Source organism: Hyalella azteca, unplaced genomic scaffold, assembly GCF_000764305.2.
Source record: "Hyalella azteca isolate HAZT.00-mixed unplaced genomic scaffold, Hazt_2.0.2 contig11733, whole genome shotgun sequence".
NCBI classification, from domain to species: domain Eukaryota; kingdom Metazoa; phylum Arthropoda; class Malacostraca; order Amphipoda; family Hyalellidae; genus Hyalella; species Hyalella azteca.
The window spans coordinates 557,929-574,534 of NW_025941719.1; the positions used below are offsets into that span (position 1 = coordinate 557,929).

The 16,606-nt window shown below is 37.1% G+C and overlaps 1 protein-coding gene across 1 annotated transcript in view; it reads left to right on the top strand.

Moving 5' to 3' along the window:
- Positions 1-703: 703 nt before the first annotated feature.
- The window catches only part of LOC108680747, a 63,328-nt gene continuing 47,425 nt past the window's right edge, over positions 704-16,606 (top strand). The window contains exons 1-2 of the mRNA XM_047882981.1: positions 704-794; positions 6,716-6,721. The gene's annotated coding sequence lies outside the window, so the exon portion shown is untranslated. The remainder of the gene's footprint in view (positions 795-6,715; positions 6,722-16,606) is intronic.

Genomic DNA, 16,606 nt, shown 5'->3' on the forward strand with positions numbered 1-16,606 from the left:
AGCCCAAGTGTGAGAAATTTTCAAAGTACTTAATCAAGAAATAAGTTATCATTTGAATGTGGTGCACATTTCAACATTAGGCAAGCTACAAAATTTGTTTCGAAATTCATTGTCAATAATTCAGATCTGCTGGCCTATTTGCCTTCTAAAATTTGGCATGAAGTTTTTATGATAGACTCATGCATTTTATCATTCACCGATTTTTTCTTGCCTTTTACCATATTAACTAATAACCCGTGTATATTATATATACTATAAATTTGCTTCATACCTCAGGTGGTGGATGAGTTGGACTACGACGTACTGGGCGCTGGCAGTAACAAACCCACCTCCAAGGATGAACCCTTGCTCCCGACACCATGCATGTCGCGACGACCCTCCGACACCCCGTCGGTTTGCTCCAACCAAAACCTGCGCGCTCGGTCCACCTCGAGGCGCGTGAGTTTGATCACCGGAGAGGCTCTGGAACAAGCACATGCTGCCCTGGCGCTCGCTGCACAGGCGGGCGAGTCGCCGCCACCGTTGCCCACAGCTATTGTGGCCGCTGCCACTTTCCGAACCCAGGAATCGCAGTTATCTTTAACAGATTCTTCTTCTAGGCGCCCGTCACTAACCATACCAACTACTTTGCCTGGCGATATGGAAGGGAAGAGTGGGGATGATGATAAGGAAGGAGGAACAGGGAGAGGAGGGAATGCTGGAGATGATGATAAAAATGGTGATCGGAGGGGCCGAAGAAAGAGCACAGTGAGAGAAGAGAGCGTCTCTGGGCTGGATGTCACCTCGCCGCAGAGGTAAGTTTCATAGAAAACGGACGATAAAGAAGAAAATAGAAAAGCTTGTTTTTCAGGATAGACTGCAAAAAGTTTTAGCGGCTTTTGATGTTCAGGTTATGTTTCAAAGGTAATTAAACTTGTTGTAAACAAACCAATAAATTGACTCACTATTTTCCGAAGTTGAATCGGCACACTTTCAAGCCATGAAAAGAAATGAACAACTTAATCGGCCTCTTTGAAGCGATTCATTACCAAATCCTTCGACTCAAAAGACAAAACACACATAACCCCTTATTTGGAAAACCCTCAATTTTTCAGCTCATGTTCAAAATTTTATACGATTTTACTGTTTCTCTTCCACCCATGCCGTATTTTGGGCATGTTTTGATATTTCTAAAAAAATATTTTAGCTCCAAAACTTGACACATACTGCACTATTATGACTATATCAGTTATACTCTATGATTAGATATATCATTAAAATGTAAATGCTGCAGTACTGATAGGTAACTTAAAAATTTTTGTGATGAGATATTTGCAAAATTATTCATAGTTACGAATAAGGTCTAAAGTGCGATTTCAAGCTCAACTTAAAATAATAACCCGTTCAATTAATTTATACCTTCTTGGTGCATGATTGCTTGAGTGTTTCCTTAGATGTTGTGCGCGGTAGATTCAACCTAATTTGTTGTTTTCAATAATCAAAAATAAAACTCTCATTTAGATGACTCTCTTTTCATAATCGATAACCGTAATTATTATTTTGTAATCATAGCACATTCGCCATAACAGCTGAATTTTAAATAAATCCTTTCCTCGATCGGTTAATACGTGTTTCCAGCTTCAGAAGCAATGAAATTTTACTCCAAAACATTGTAAAATTAAATTTTCAATTCATAATTCAGTCGTAATTTATTTTTTTGCAAGATCTAATAAAAAATGCATTGGGTACAATAAAACAAAAAAGATTGCTTTAGACCGCTAAGTTTACAGCATTGTTTCAATCTAATTTCTTATTTTTATAACTCCACGTAAAGGGAATGGATTACACGTAACTTTTTTACAAGAATTACAGCCGCGGATTCTCTGTGCTAGAATTCCATCAAACCAAGCTCACGGAGAAGAAAAAGTTGCGGCCAAGAGAAATGTCGAAGAGAAAGAACCGGAACAAAAACCAGTGCCGTTTTCAGATAAGATAGCCTCAATAAAAGGCCTCGGGCACAATTTTCTCTTGGTCCCTGGGTTGGAGTCTTCAGAAGACCAGGAAGCTCCTGCTAAGCTTAAGACTCCAAAGATCCAAAGGAGCCGAAGCGAGCAGGAGTGGGGCAAGCTAAGGGCCACTCTGACATGGTACTCCAAGCTACGCAAGATCAGGAGGTATCGTTCCTACATGTCCATGAGCACCCATTATGTGTGGCAAAGACACCTGCTAAATGTGCTAAATTATTTCGGTGTCATTATTGAGAGAGCGCACGAAGAAATTCACCCCAATGTGCCTGCACTCTATTGATATCCGTCTCCTTCCTGCAATCCGCACTCCTCACTGTATTTTCTTCCACTAAAAACGGGAGCTTGAAGCAAATGGATATCTGTACCTTGAGGTGGTACGTTTGTGGCATTTTTCTTAATTGAGACGCAATTATCGTTACAACAGTATTATTTACAGCTGATTACACCTGAGTCAAAGGATCGAAAACAAAAATTATCTGGCTGTGGAACTACAGGATCTGTTCTGGAATCCGGATGAATAGAGATACTCAAATGTTCGGTGTATACACCGTAGACAATTGTTTGCCGTTGTATATGTCCAGTGTCCACCTTTAATGTTCTATTGAATGTTCATAACTAGTTTTTGTTTTTTTGTATGTTCAGCGTTTAGTTAGAGGTAAATGTACGGAAAAGCCTTGACGACTTGTGTCTGAGAATACTTCAAAATATGGTTTACTGTTGAGTCACAACTAAAAGACATGAACGAATAATATTCTAACGTAAATCACAATGAGGACTTTTTAAGGTCATGTAAGTTAGCACGCAGCTCGTTGAAATCGACAAAAAAGTTCAGGAAAGGCAAAGCATGACTAACTTTTCCTGTTAGTCACCCACAATAATAAAGTTTCCTGGGGAGATGAAAAACATGATTACAAACATCCCTCGCAGTCGAACATCTGGTCTATTTCGAGCAGCCTAGATGGAACTGAGGATCTCACAGTCGCAACAACAACAAGTCATTTAGATCAGCTTTAGCGTACCGACTCAATATCCACGGACGACAGCGGCAATCGAATTCAGGATTAGACATTGCGTGGCTAAACTTGTCTCGCAATATGGGAAACAATACATGCGGCTGCGTATGGTGGAAGATTCACACTACATTAAGACGTCAAGTACACGTAATTTCCGATCCGGACTTAGCAGAAGCAACATTCAAATGTCATTACCATGAATATGATGTTTTAAAGTCAAATTTTAAAGCAAAGAAGACATATCTTTGTAACCATGCGCAGCACCGTACAAGTAATAAATCGCCCCTGGATTGTTCATGCAAATTCAAAATTTAACAATTTCTAGCGCTCTTGATGTGAAAAATTTGTAGTTTTTTACCCGATTGGGTAGGGGATTCTACTCTAACATTTGTAATTTAGCTAATGGTATCCCATCTTTTCAATTTTCGGGATACTTCGGGTCAATGCAGCGATTAAATTCAGAAGATGCCAATAGAAAAACTCTTGAGTAGGAAATCATTATGACTATGCTCAATGTGGTGAGAAGTTTTCAATAAGGTTAATTTGTGACTAATTTATATTCAAGGCAGTAGTCGGCAAGAAAAAAGGGAAGATGATAACAAAATATTTACATTTCCTTCAATAAAAACCAGTTCAACTTCTAATACGTTTCAAAATCCTTCTCTACATTCTGCCAATTCAGAGCATAAAAGTCATCTTATGGATTATCGCAATTCTTCTCTATGAATCTAAACGATTTGATTCGAGGTAAGCACAAATATTACTCAATATTTCTCCACTATAAAATCATTATTCGCTGACAACATCATACAAAATGTACATGTACATTCGTCCTGTTTAACCGAACATCCATGCCTCAATTGATGCGCACTCTGCAGTTCCTCAGTACACAATAAATACTCGCGACAGCGTGCTCTCCGGCAGCCTGCAAGGCATCATTTTGAGTGCAGGCCCTTGCGCACGCACTCTGCCGGCGTGGCACAAAAGGCGCCAGTGTTGTGGCCCTTCCATCCTTGGCAGTGAGGCTCCAGGCGCCACACGCAGCAGAGCTGCAGAGACTCGGGCAGAGTCCAAGGCGCGTCTCTCGCTATCGCTACATCGCGCGGTGTTATTGCAGCAAATGACGGAAAATTATGACGGTACTTAGCGCAGATATTAGGTCGTTTGAAGCAAAAGAAACTCAGTTTAGGAGTTTAACAGAGAGTTTTGTGGTCGAAACTCGTGTACCGATATAGTGTCTATGTTCTAGAAGTGAACTTGAATTATACAGGATCGTGCAATGACTGCTTTGGCAGTGGAAAAAGTTTGCTCTTCAATTCGTGCCATGAATTCATTGTGTTGGGCGGTACAAGACAGTGAGTGAATTTTGTGAGCTCGCGAAAATAACAAGCGAAGAGGTCCATTGAGGGATAATCTAACATTGCGTAATCATGGTACGCGAAAGCTTATGAACATGAAGCCCTTAGCACAAAAGTTCTATTGGAAAAAATCTGTTCTAATATTTCTAATAATTAAATGCTTAAAAGTTCTGATGTATCTAGAAAAAATCGTGCGGCAATGCTGTGATAAATGAAGTCTTCTCTGAGTAGATTGCAGTTTTTTAACTAAATTCAACTAATCGTTTTATAATTAAAGTATTTTTTATGAACAACGATGATATATGAAATACAAATGCATGTATTTAAACCACGAAAAATCCCTTTGTTGCTTCCTTGTCATCCGTCCGAATTGACGATATTGCATTGTCTTTAATTTCCGATTAGCACTCATTCATGAATTTATTGTTCGCTTGCATGCTTATTTATTTCCAGTTGAATTTTTAAAGTATGACTGAAATCATCTAGAGAATTTTTAAAACTTTATCAAGGATAATAAAACACGTTCGATAAAAAAGTTAAAGTTTAAAACGAGAAGCTTTATTCTGCTATTCTGCTGCCCAAAACTCTAAGCTCGCCTATGAGCGATCTGAAGTTCTGGACGTTAAACGTTAGTTATATATATGTACATCATTGCCATTTAAAATTGCAACAAATAATTGCTCTGAATAATAGGACACCATTTATCAGTTACTCAACGACGGTTATGGAACCAAAAATATTCAGAACTTACATTATCCATTATCATGAAAGATTTTCTACTCCTCTAGGTTTAACTTTATGTTTTTGTGAGACTATATTATTAATTGCAATCAATAAATTCTTGTGCATTGAAAGGGAACCAATAAATATGATAAAAACATTGAATTACAACTAATAACCAAAATTCGTCTGACTTGTTTATTCTGATATTGATAACATTCAATTTCTTATTTGTTAAAATTGATTAAAGGCAGGATATAAAGTGTAGCAAATTTGTTACTCGCATTTTTTTCACAACGGAGGTTAACAACCAGCGCTGTTCTGACAGTAATACAAACACACATGTACTATTATTGCAACAACATTGACATACACAAGAAAATTGAATTGAAAGACGAGCAAATGTAATTAAAGAATTTGTGCCTTCAGTTATGATTCCGTGGTCTCCAAAAAAAAGACCATGAATGTGGCGACGATGAATGTGATAATGGTTTACTATGAACTTTGAACAATACATGCGAAATGTAAAATGAAAAATTACCTGAAAATAAGGATTTGAGTGCCTTTGGGGTGATATTTATTGTTCTCACTTACGTTTTCGACGTTTTGTTTTCATACGGCGTCAAGATTGGATATACCTGCCTTGTGTCCTGCCCAGGGAATGATATGGTCGTCTTGTGTATGGAAAAAAGTTCCAAATGCTCGACACGATTCTTTCGGCTGAAGCTATGCTAAAGTTGCAACACAAATATGATCTGTACGTATATTCCGTATATGTAAGAATTGAAGTGTCTTCTGTGCATGTAGACAAGCCGATTGGTAGTGCGAATTTTTTTGTCAACAACAAATGAGATTTTCCAATATTTGTTTATATTCAAAAATTTCATGATGCTGGAAAGTTCATCATTGAAAGGCATTTTTTTCAGAATCATTTCCACATGAGTTAGAATCATTAATCAATCAATTGAATCTAGTTGTCAAATTAGTAAGTTGGAAAAAAATAATAAAGATTAGTGACACCATTATATCACTGTAAGATGAATAAAATTAGATATGGTATGACTTCGAAATAATTTATATCGATATGTTATGATTTCATAATAAACGAAGAGCCCATAAATTATATTTGTAATCGATCACAGCTATTCTATAAATGGGGTATGAAAAATATGAATATGATCTATTATAATATAGATAATAATTCACTATGCACTTTTTACATATTTTGTGAGCAATTATTGGATTACTTCATTGCTTAGTCGAGCATTTATCGAAGCGTTAAATCCGACGAAACTATGCAAAATAAAATCCAAAGAAAAAACATTCCAACTGCTTTGAGATAAAAATGGGATTGAACAGTATTCTCTTAAAAAAACTAATGCTTTAAAAATTCACTTACGACAATGCATAAAAGAAATAGGAAACGTTGAAGGGTTGATGTTGCTCGACGTAAAAAAACTTCTTCTGTCGACAGTCCACAGATACGACACTTCAGTTTATTCAAAATTTAATTTTAATATATTTACTTATTCAATATTCATTCTTCCCTCCTACTATTAAGTTTAATTATGCACAAACTGAGTGCTTTGTTCCTCTTCCCCATTCTGGCTTCCTACAGGGATTCGTGAGTATATTTGCTCTATCGTTTCGGCTATTTGCTTCCATGCTTGACTTTCTCTCTATTTCTTAATTAATGACCATCCTCGCATCGTCTCTTTCAGCTTGAAAACATTTAATTTAGTTCTGAATGCATTATTTCTTCAGGATTAAGATATTATTTTAAAATTCGTTCAAGAAACTTTATTTTACTGTTTTTAACATTTACCGGTTTATATACAATAAATAAAAATAACCAGCTTACAAATTCACCCCAGCATTATTTGATGAAATATCGGACATTATGAATGATATTGGACATGTTAACTAACTGAAGTTGCGATTTACTGTTCATCTAGCGTAAATACATCTTGTTGGAGGTCTTGTGCTATGGGTAGTAATTAAATAACACTTGTTTAATCTTCATCACCCACGCAGGCAAAGAAAGTAATCAATTAATACTTGCTAGATTTATAGCCCCCGCGCAGGCAAGGAATGTTATCAATTAGTACACATTGGATTTTCAGCACACACGCAAGCACAGGAAGTAAACAATCAATACTTGAGTTGAATATTATTATCGTTAGCCTTGATGCAAGCAGTCAGTTCTATTGCCATGTTATATGGCTCTTAATACGTGGCAAATAGTATGTTACAGGTTTCTGTGTCTCCAATAAGAAATACAAAAGAGGATAGTTACACCTTGTTGCAGAAAAACGGGTTTGAGGGATGTATATATATCTTTTATTTTATATTTTATTTCGATTTCGGATGAATTACTGGCATATATTATGACAGTTTGCACTGTTAATCAATTTGAAACATTATAGAAATGCATGTTACTTTGCCAAATTTTCTGGAACTTTTTTACGCATCTTGAACTAATTATGACTTTTTGCAACAATGATGATTTGTCTTCTACCATAACAGTTTAATCTTAGAATGTGAAATCTGATAATCTTTTAACATTTGCAAGAAACAATTATCTTCCATCTAAACTTCTGAGAATGATAAAGCAGCAAGAGGTGCACTTACAAGTAATTTTTTATCACCCTTGGGTCAAAAAGTTTCGAATTGACGAGATCATCCCATCGTCAATATTCACCAAAGGCCGTTTGGTTCATTTCATAGCATATACTAAACAAACTTCCTTGATTTCAGCAATTGTGTAGATGAGCCACTGTTTACTTCAAGAATTATGATCAATGCATCGAGCCATAGATGGCGAAAATAATAGCGATGAATTACAGTAAAGTCACTGCTTCAATAATAAAAATTTCAATACAGCTATTAGATCCATTTCAAGGAATTTCATCAAGAGCTTTCGCACTCACGCATTATAAAAAGAAGCTTTTCGATTGGCGATCAAAAGGGCAATTTCCTAGACGCAACGAGTCAGTTAACTCAGGTAATCGATGTACGCAGTGAAAAAAATTCGGATAAGTGGAAATCTGCAGCAAAGAAGCCACCACGAAAAAGTACTCTTATCCAACGAGGAACTTGTGACTTCCGCAAACTTTTGTTTCCCTACAAACGGCTTCTTTAGCAAAGACGGAGTCTCCCGAAATTTCTGCTTGGGAGGGGGAGGCAACTCTTGAATATTTTTTAAGTACATATTTAAGTACACGTACATTCGAACTTCTGAACGACCAAATTGTATCCAAACGAGCCATTGAAAAGCGGTTTGAAATAAAAGGCTGTGTGAATCTTTTTGTATAAAATTTCGTATTTACATTGTTTTAATTTCATGATAAATACATCTCGCTCTAATAGCTCCACGAATGAAGTACAGATAAGTTCGTAGCCAGTTTAAACACCGCATACAATCAACATGGGTGCTGTAAACTGCACATGAAAATATCAGATCCGGGAGCTGAATTACAAATTAGAAATATGTGGTTCAGAAATTTGAACCTATGTAAAGTAACTAAAATTTTATCAAGTGATTCTTGAAGGATTTATTTTGAAATCCATCTACATGTTGCTCAAGGGAGAAGCTTAATTATTATATTGAAAAGGGCACTGGATTTAGAAGTTCTTGGGACTGAATGTTTTCAAGTGCTTAATCGAGCGAAAAATTCACCCTATCAAATCCTCTTGGGAAAAAGTAATACTAATTGTTTAGGTCACTCATAAACGTCTTATTAAATAAAATTTAAAATTCAAAATTATTATCGAAGCGTTAAGAGGTCACCACTCATTTATTTTTTCCCACCTATAATTCAAATTGGATATTCCCGTGCCAAAACAAGGGTTCTTAATCTAGCGACAACCTCTGCTTTGATTGCATACAAGACCTTTAGAAGTCAGTTGCATCTCAGTCCAAATAAACCAAGCGCAACATTCAAGTTATTACTGATTGCTGATAATGCAAATGCGCTCGTACGTCGATTTGAATTGCAGCTGAAGTTCGAGCATCGCAGGATTTCTGGAAATGTGGAATTGGAGTGCCTTTTTTTTGCTCTTAGATGCGAAAGCATGCAAAGTTGTGTGGCTCGGCTTGTTTCAAATTCTAAGACATGCACCATGTCAGAATAATGTTTGCAGCGCAGGATAGTGTTAGCCACCGTCAATATTCGCTTGGTTTTTTCCATCGTATAATAGGTTTTGCGCATATTTTGTGCTGTACCTTTAGAAACCTAGAAGTTTATGGTGTGTCAGTGGTCATTTATCATTTAACTCACACATGCATGAGCGCTCTTAGATTGGAAATTCTACAATCGCGTCGATAATAAATAATCATGGTTGTAATTTTTTACTTTCTTTGCACGATATTTTTGATGGAGATATGTCCCAAAATGCGCGGAATTGCAATAGCCTTCATTGGCAGGTGCCACTCACCAAAGCATTTATAGGCACGCTGTAGGTGCCTGCGTGTTCCCCATATCGGCAAGCTGTCACACACTGTATGCCGACACGGCCTCAGCGTTGTGTCCAGTAAGCAGTTTAGTCCTAAACAACGAGGCCATTCATCTGCAAAAGCACGACATAAGTGCCGCGGTCGCCTCATAGCTAGATTAATAAGGCAAGATTGCCTATGGATCGCCTGAATCAGCATCCGGGCTGCTGCTTTAGATGCTGGTACAGCTCACTTCGCGAGAATTTTAGAATAAAGAAGTAATTGATGGTGGACGTTTACATTGAAAAGAAAATAACGTGGACTCGGTGACCCCCTGTCTTTATAAAAATTAGAGTTTGATTTAGATCAAATACATTTTTTTGTATTAATCGTTTGCATAAAACGATTAAGCTCATGCAAACGCTTTTCGTTTGCGACAACGGTTGAATTTTTTTCTTAATACTAGGAATAAATTCGAGATCACCAGTAAATTCAACTTCGAAAATGTTTTATTCCAATGCAACTTATTGCACAAGAGTTGAATTCACAAGTAGCTGGCTGAAGAGACGATGCTTTTATGGGAAGCAGCCGGTGGGACAGTCGTAATGGTGCCTCGATCACAGGCTGTCAATTGTGTGGCTACAGACTGTAACTTCACTAGCTAACTTCGACAGCCTGGGACAAGCGAGCTCTTCAACAAGTTCTCCGTATTGAGTGCATATAGTCATGGTTATATATAAATATAAAGTAAATAAAGTATATATAAAGTATAAAAATTCTATTTCAGAACGATTTATTTTGAAAAACTGTTTAAAAAATGGATTGTCCCTGAATGGCAATTAATGTTCTGGTAAACACGCTGCAGAATGTTTGCAAGTCTTGAATTTTTTCAGGTCTGTATCATGTGAATAACTATCACTTAGACAGACGTCCTAAAAACTTGTTCATGATTTTAACGAGGAAAAAATATGTACTCGTTTCCATGGACCTCCATTTAAAAAAATTTATATACGACACAGCCCTTTTCGCAAGAGGCATAACTTGTACAATTCACTGACTGGGATGCGTTGGCAGAAGAAACTTCATCTGATTTATCGTGAATGTTGCTGCTTTTTGTTGTCGCCCTCGTGACTTGCATTTGCCCCGAACTTGATATCTTACTTGCTCAAGTTTAAAGAAGAAAGTTTGCGTTTAAGTTGCTCGGCCACTCTTCGAATGCTGTTACTTCTTTGACAAGTTACAGCAGCCATAAACGGACAATGCAGTGGATGTACTCGGTTATATGTTGCAAGAGGAGTCGGAATTTAAGTCTAAATTACTAACAAAAGTGATAGCTTTTTATGTGATTTTTTTTCGTTAGTGCAGCACTCAAATCTGCGACGAATTCAAAACTTTAACGGGCTACGAAATTGAGACAACTCGTTTTCACATTAATTTTGCTCTGTATATTGTCTTCAGAAAACTGGTTTTCATAAGTGACACATTGAACCTATTTATATCATAATTGTACTATTTAGGTCCAGACGACTATATTCGACTGGTACGACTATATTTGACTTAAGGTCCAAACTGGTGATTTGAATGACTGGTATCGAGATTTATTCTACGTGTTTAGGTTAGTACGACCGATTTTAATGCCGAGTCAATGTCTTCAGGGCCAGAAAACATTTTTTACATTCTATCATCGTACTTTATCCTAGTACTACGTAGTTATCCCAGTAAGGCTGGTTCTCACATTTACATTCAGGTTCAACAGGCTACTAGATTGCACTTAGAGCTTCAGTTTCTCGGTAATATGTGAGTTTGAATTAGGATTTTGTTCACGCGTGTGAATCTTTGCCGCATTTGCTTATTTTCAATATGTTGACCCGACTTTTCCTTCCTGCAACCCTGCAAATCAGAGGAAACTTCACCGAGCGGCACAACAACGTCGTCTCCAGCCTTGATAATGATAAGTAAGAGATTCCTGGAACGTAGCATTTGAAAAGCACTGACACTTGGAGATCGAAATTTTTATTTCCACGTCGATATCACTTTACACACTTAATTTAACATTTGCTTGCTCCAGCATGCTTTAAGTGTACGGGAAGCTGTTCTAAAGAATGGCGTTACGACTCTTACACTTGAATGATGGTGGTTGTGTAGGTGCTCTGTAGTTTGCGTGTTAGTTCAACGCAATTAATGGCTCACAGTATCTTACAGAATATTTATTGGGCACTAAACTCGAGGTGTGGATTCATGAAGGCCGCCTGGGAATTTGTTGGCTATATCAGCAAGTTTCACTTCAATGCCATTTAACTTTTGGCCGTTTTCATCCAATGTGTTATACAAATGTAATACTGAATCTTGTGCCCCTAAGTCTTTCTCGATTTCTCGAGAAATTCCCTCGAGAAATTTCTCCCCCCTCGATTTCTCGATTTTATTTGATAGCTCGATTGCTCCTGCTTCCTGCTTAGCCTACGTGTATGAGAAATAAGATTACAGTTTTGAAATTTTAAATATTCATATCACTTCATTCACGAACATGAACAGTGAACCCGAGTGCCAATTATGCTGAAAAATACTCCAGGAATGAACAGGAATTTAGCAATTTTTCGGCTGAAAATTACCCAGAAGAAATCCGGAACGATGTTCGTGTGGCAGAGACGTATGAGGCTCTAGGATGCACATCAATCACCGGCCCCATCGTTTACACAAGGCCTCCTATATCGCCTCCACGCTAATAATAACCACACTGTTTGAGCTGCGAGATCTCACTCAATTTGCGTGAGTGAAACTCCTTATTTTGTGGCTGGACTCTCAGGAGAACTGACGCCGAATACCAGTCATATGAACGATTGAACATTAAAATTTCGGGCTAAATGAGTGTCTTTAGTAATAATTATATAAAAATTTTGGTTAATCTGATGATGAGTACGTGATTATCTGCCTTTTCTTGGCATTCGACCTCAGTTCGGCTTTATATTATTCCATATTATTGAACGATATTATCTGATGATGATAGAATCGTTTCAAAGCCAGAAAACATAACCTCACGTCAGCGTTTATGTATGCATCCGAACTCGCTTTTGATTCGTACTTATACAACGCAATTTAGGTTTGAGTAATCAAGATTTTAAACGGGCAATAGTAAGTTCGATGGTTTGTTGGAAATGTTCTGAAGAAATAAGTCTGCTATACTGCGGAAATACTCTTAAAATGTTTTTAAATTAAGTCTTATTCTCATGGCCACGATACAAGTTGCTCACTTACAGAGAGAATCAACGATACATGAACAGTAAATTTATGTTCTGTGCAAGTTATTTGCTTTCCCACCAGGCAAATGACGTCGATTCAACCAAACAACGTTTAATTCAACGTTGATACTATGTCAGACGACTAGTTGGATACTATTTTAGTTTAATTTTACACAAATGTCGCTCGATGGCTTGCAATATACATTCCGAATGACCGCTTTATTCATATTCCTGGTCCTTTCCGAGGCTGCAGCCAAGTGGGATGCTTCAAAGGATGAAAAATTTGGACCGATACGAGGCAGTTATTGGAAATGCTGATAAGCCAGTCAACGGCCACCGTGCTGACCGAATGATATATTTCCCTCAACGTCAGTCATGTTGACCAAATGAATTTTTTCCTCAACGCCAGTCATGCTGATAAAATGAATATTTCTTTAACGCCAGTCATGCTGATCAAATGAATATTTCTTTAACGCCAGTCATGCTGATCAAATGAATATTTCTTTAACGCCAGTCATGCTGATCTAATAAATATTTCTTTAACGCCAGTCATGCTGATCAAATGACTTTTTTCCTAAACGCCAGTCATGCTGATCAAATGACTATTTCTTTAACGCCATGCAGTCATGCTGATCAAATGACTATTTCTTTAACGCCCGTCATGCTGATCAAATGATGTATTTCTCTCAAGCCAATGCAATTCTAAATTTAGTTCGGTAGGCAGGCTTGCTGTAGTTCAGCAAAAAATTCGATAATCTATATCTAGCAAAAGAAAAATGGATGTAATTAAAAAAATATAACTCAGTACTCACTGCAGTGAGTGACAGAGAGCGCATTTTCTCGTTGACGAAAACTTGAGGTCACGGACGGACGGACGGACAGACAGACAGACGGACATGGCGAGCACAATATAGTGCATTTTTTCCATAAATGAGAAAATGCGCTAAAAAGGCTGCATTTATTTGCTTTACTTTGCAATGTAAACTCAATTGAATGTGGTATTAAGATTATTATTATTATAATTATTAACAATATGGTACCTAATTAGCCATCCTTAATTCACTTTGAATGTTTTTTGAAATCGTGTTTCAGTTTCCAGTCAAAAGAATGAAGAAATAAGTACTCGACTTACATATTTATTTTCTGATTTTCAATAATAATTATTTTCATGGATATCGTGATTTCATGCGCCAAATCTTTTAATTCAACGATAAACATTTAAGAAATACAATTAATGACGGTAATGAATATCGAATATAGTCCTCGGATTGACGCTAAAAGGAGAATTAATGAATCTTTGAATGAACCTTCTTAAATTTTTCAGGAAAAACTCGAAACCAGTTATATGCGTGTGATGCTTCATTCATTATCTGAAGAAGTTAAATATCAAGAAATAACCAAGTTCACTAAATCCTCCTTCATTTTCGCAGTGTTTTACCACATAAAATATCGGATGTCTCGTTTGTATGGCTGAAAACCACGAAGGGATCTCCACAGGCGTCTCGCATAATCGATTTCCATCTTCAGCTCAAGGGTCGCGTTCGAGTTTCAGGGTATTTTTATAGGCGACGAGAACCCTGAAGGCCCTTGAATGCGACAAAAAAGTGAAGTTTTCTGTCAGCGAAGTCTGGGGATTGCATGCATTTCGTGCGTCTATCGAGGAATAGTATTTTGCGGGATGACGCCGAGGGCTGACGTGTTGGATCTCGGTCGTCCATCATGGAGGACATGAAGCGCACGCAACCGGCAAATGCATGCAAGATATGCGCGATATTCATTTTAATAAGAATCTTGATGACATAGTCGAGGTATTTCGAAAAAAAGTATATACAGGATATTATATAAAAGTACAAGACTATTGACTAAATTGGACTGCAATTTTCCTATGTAAAATTTCTCAGCAAGGTAACGCGCATATAAGCTTTCCACGCAGTGTATTTCCTGTTTTTTTTTTTCAAAAATATACATTGAGTGGATGGAAATTTGGTTGAGACGAGATGGCTTCATGTTCATAAAGATTATCTTTTATTTAGATGATACGGAAACTTTTACATTAACATCCAAAGTGAAATTATTCATGAATTTTCTCACCAGCGATGCGACTCCATTTTGATGATGTAGAGCGACGAGATATTCGGGCATCACCACGCCGCATCACCTTTAAGGCCATAAAAAGTCACTGACTTTTTTATGGTCTGGCCTTTCCTGTTCCGTCTATTGCTTACGAGTGGAAAACCGCATACCGTATTGCGAGGGCACGGAATGGCCAATTAACATAGTCTCGTCCGCATAATGGGCAATGTGCTCTGATCAATTTCCAGTATTGCATGTAGACATAGTTTCCGTGTCATGTAAGATGATGGATATATAATAGATTATTATATATAAATGACAGAGAAATATAACAGATTATTTTCCTATTCGCGTGAATAGAGAACCAGTTACAATGAGGATTTAGTGCTTTGATGCGAGAATTAGTTTTTCAGTCCAGTGTGAATGCTCTTAAATGGAATGTCGATTGGTCATATATATCAGAGTAAATCGCTTATTTATTCTCATTCATTTACTCTCATGTATAACCAAGGTACGTGGTCGTGTCCATCGTTATAAGATTTGATATGTTTATATAATACTTTTTAAATTTCAGAATTTTAGTTCAAGTATTATCAGATAAGATTCCTGGTTTTAGATAGTCTAAAGGCATTTCTTGCAATGATATTTCCTTCGTACAATTAATTTTCTTAGTCAAGCTTCGAAACAATATTGAAGGGAACTTGCGCAAGGAAACGAAGTATTTTCTTCACTGTCATTTAGGAGCCGTTCATTTCTTCGACAATTGACGAACAGGCCTATGAACCACAGGATGCATCAAAAAACATTAGCCAACACTAACTATATTTTCAGCTTGCAGCGCTATGATTGTTAATACATCAATTAAAACAATACTTTAAAACTTCAATGATCTACAGCCAAATGATTAAAAGTACGTCGAGTGATATTCTGGTACACTTACGTACGAGGCCATATTAGATATTGATACATCCTGCATGAGTAGTTGTGCAGCGTTGCAGCGATGCCGATATGATAGTTAAAACTTAAATGAAAACAATACCGGTACTTTAAAACTTTAATAATCTACAGCCAAGTGATTATAAGTAAGTCGAGTGATATTTTGGAACACTTACATTCGAGGCCACATTAGAATTGAATACATTCTGAGTAATTGTGAAGCGCTGCAGCGATTTGATAGTTAAAACTTCAATTACAAAAATACTTTAAAACTTTAATGATCTACAACCAAGTGATTATAAGTAAGTCGAGTGATATTCTGGAACACTTCCGTACGCGGCCACATTTGAAATGGATACATTCTGAGTAATTGTGAAGCGGCCAAGGTTCAGGGTCACAAGCATGCATCATTTCGTGAGTAACGAGTTGCTAGAACCTGATATCGATGAAGGAATTTGAGTGAGCGGCATCTCGAAGGCCTTTGCCGTCCAAGGAATACCAGTTCTTGATAGATGGACGAGGGAGGTTGGTATGCTGTAGTGCTCAATATTGGGATGGGAAGAAGCGCATTGATCTCAATGTCAAGTCTCCCATCTGATACATACCTGCGTCTGTATTCTTCTTATGAAGTAATTCTTCAGTAGAGAAGATAAAATATCAAATTTTCTCTCACACCAGTTCCCGTACCCAAATGTTCGTGTGTCTACCATCGATGCAACGGTCTATTATATTCATCGTGTATTAAATAAGATCGCATTTGAAAGATTCACTGAGCTTAAAATCAAGCCTGTCAACAATATACATATCAGGCTTATTCGTAAAATGAACA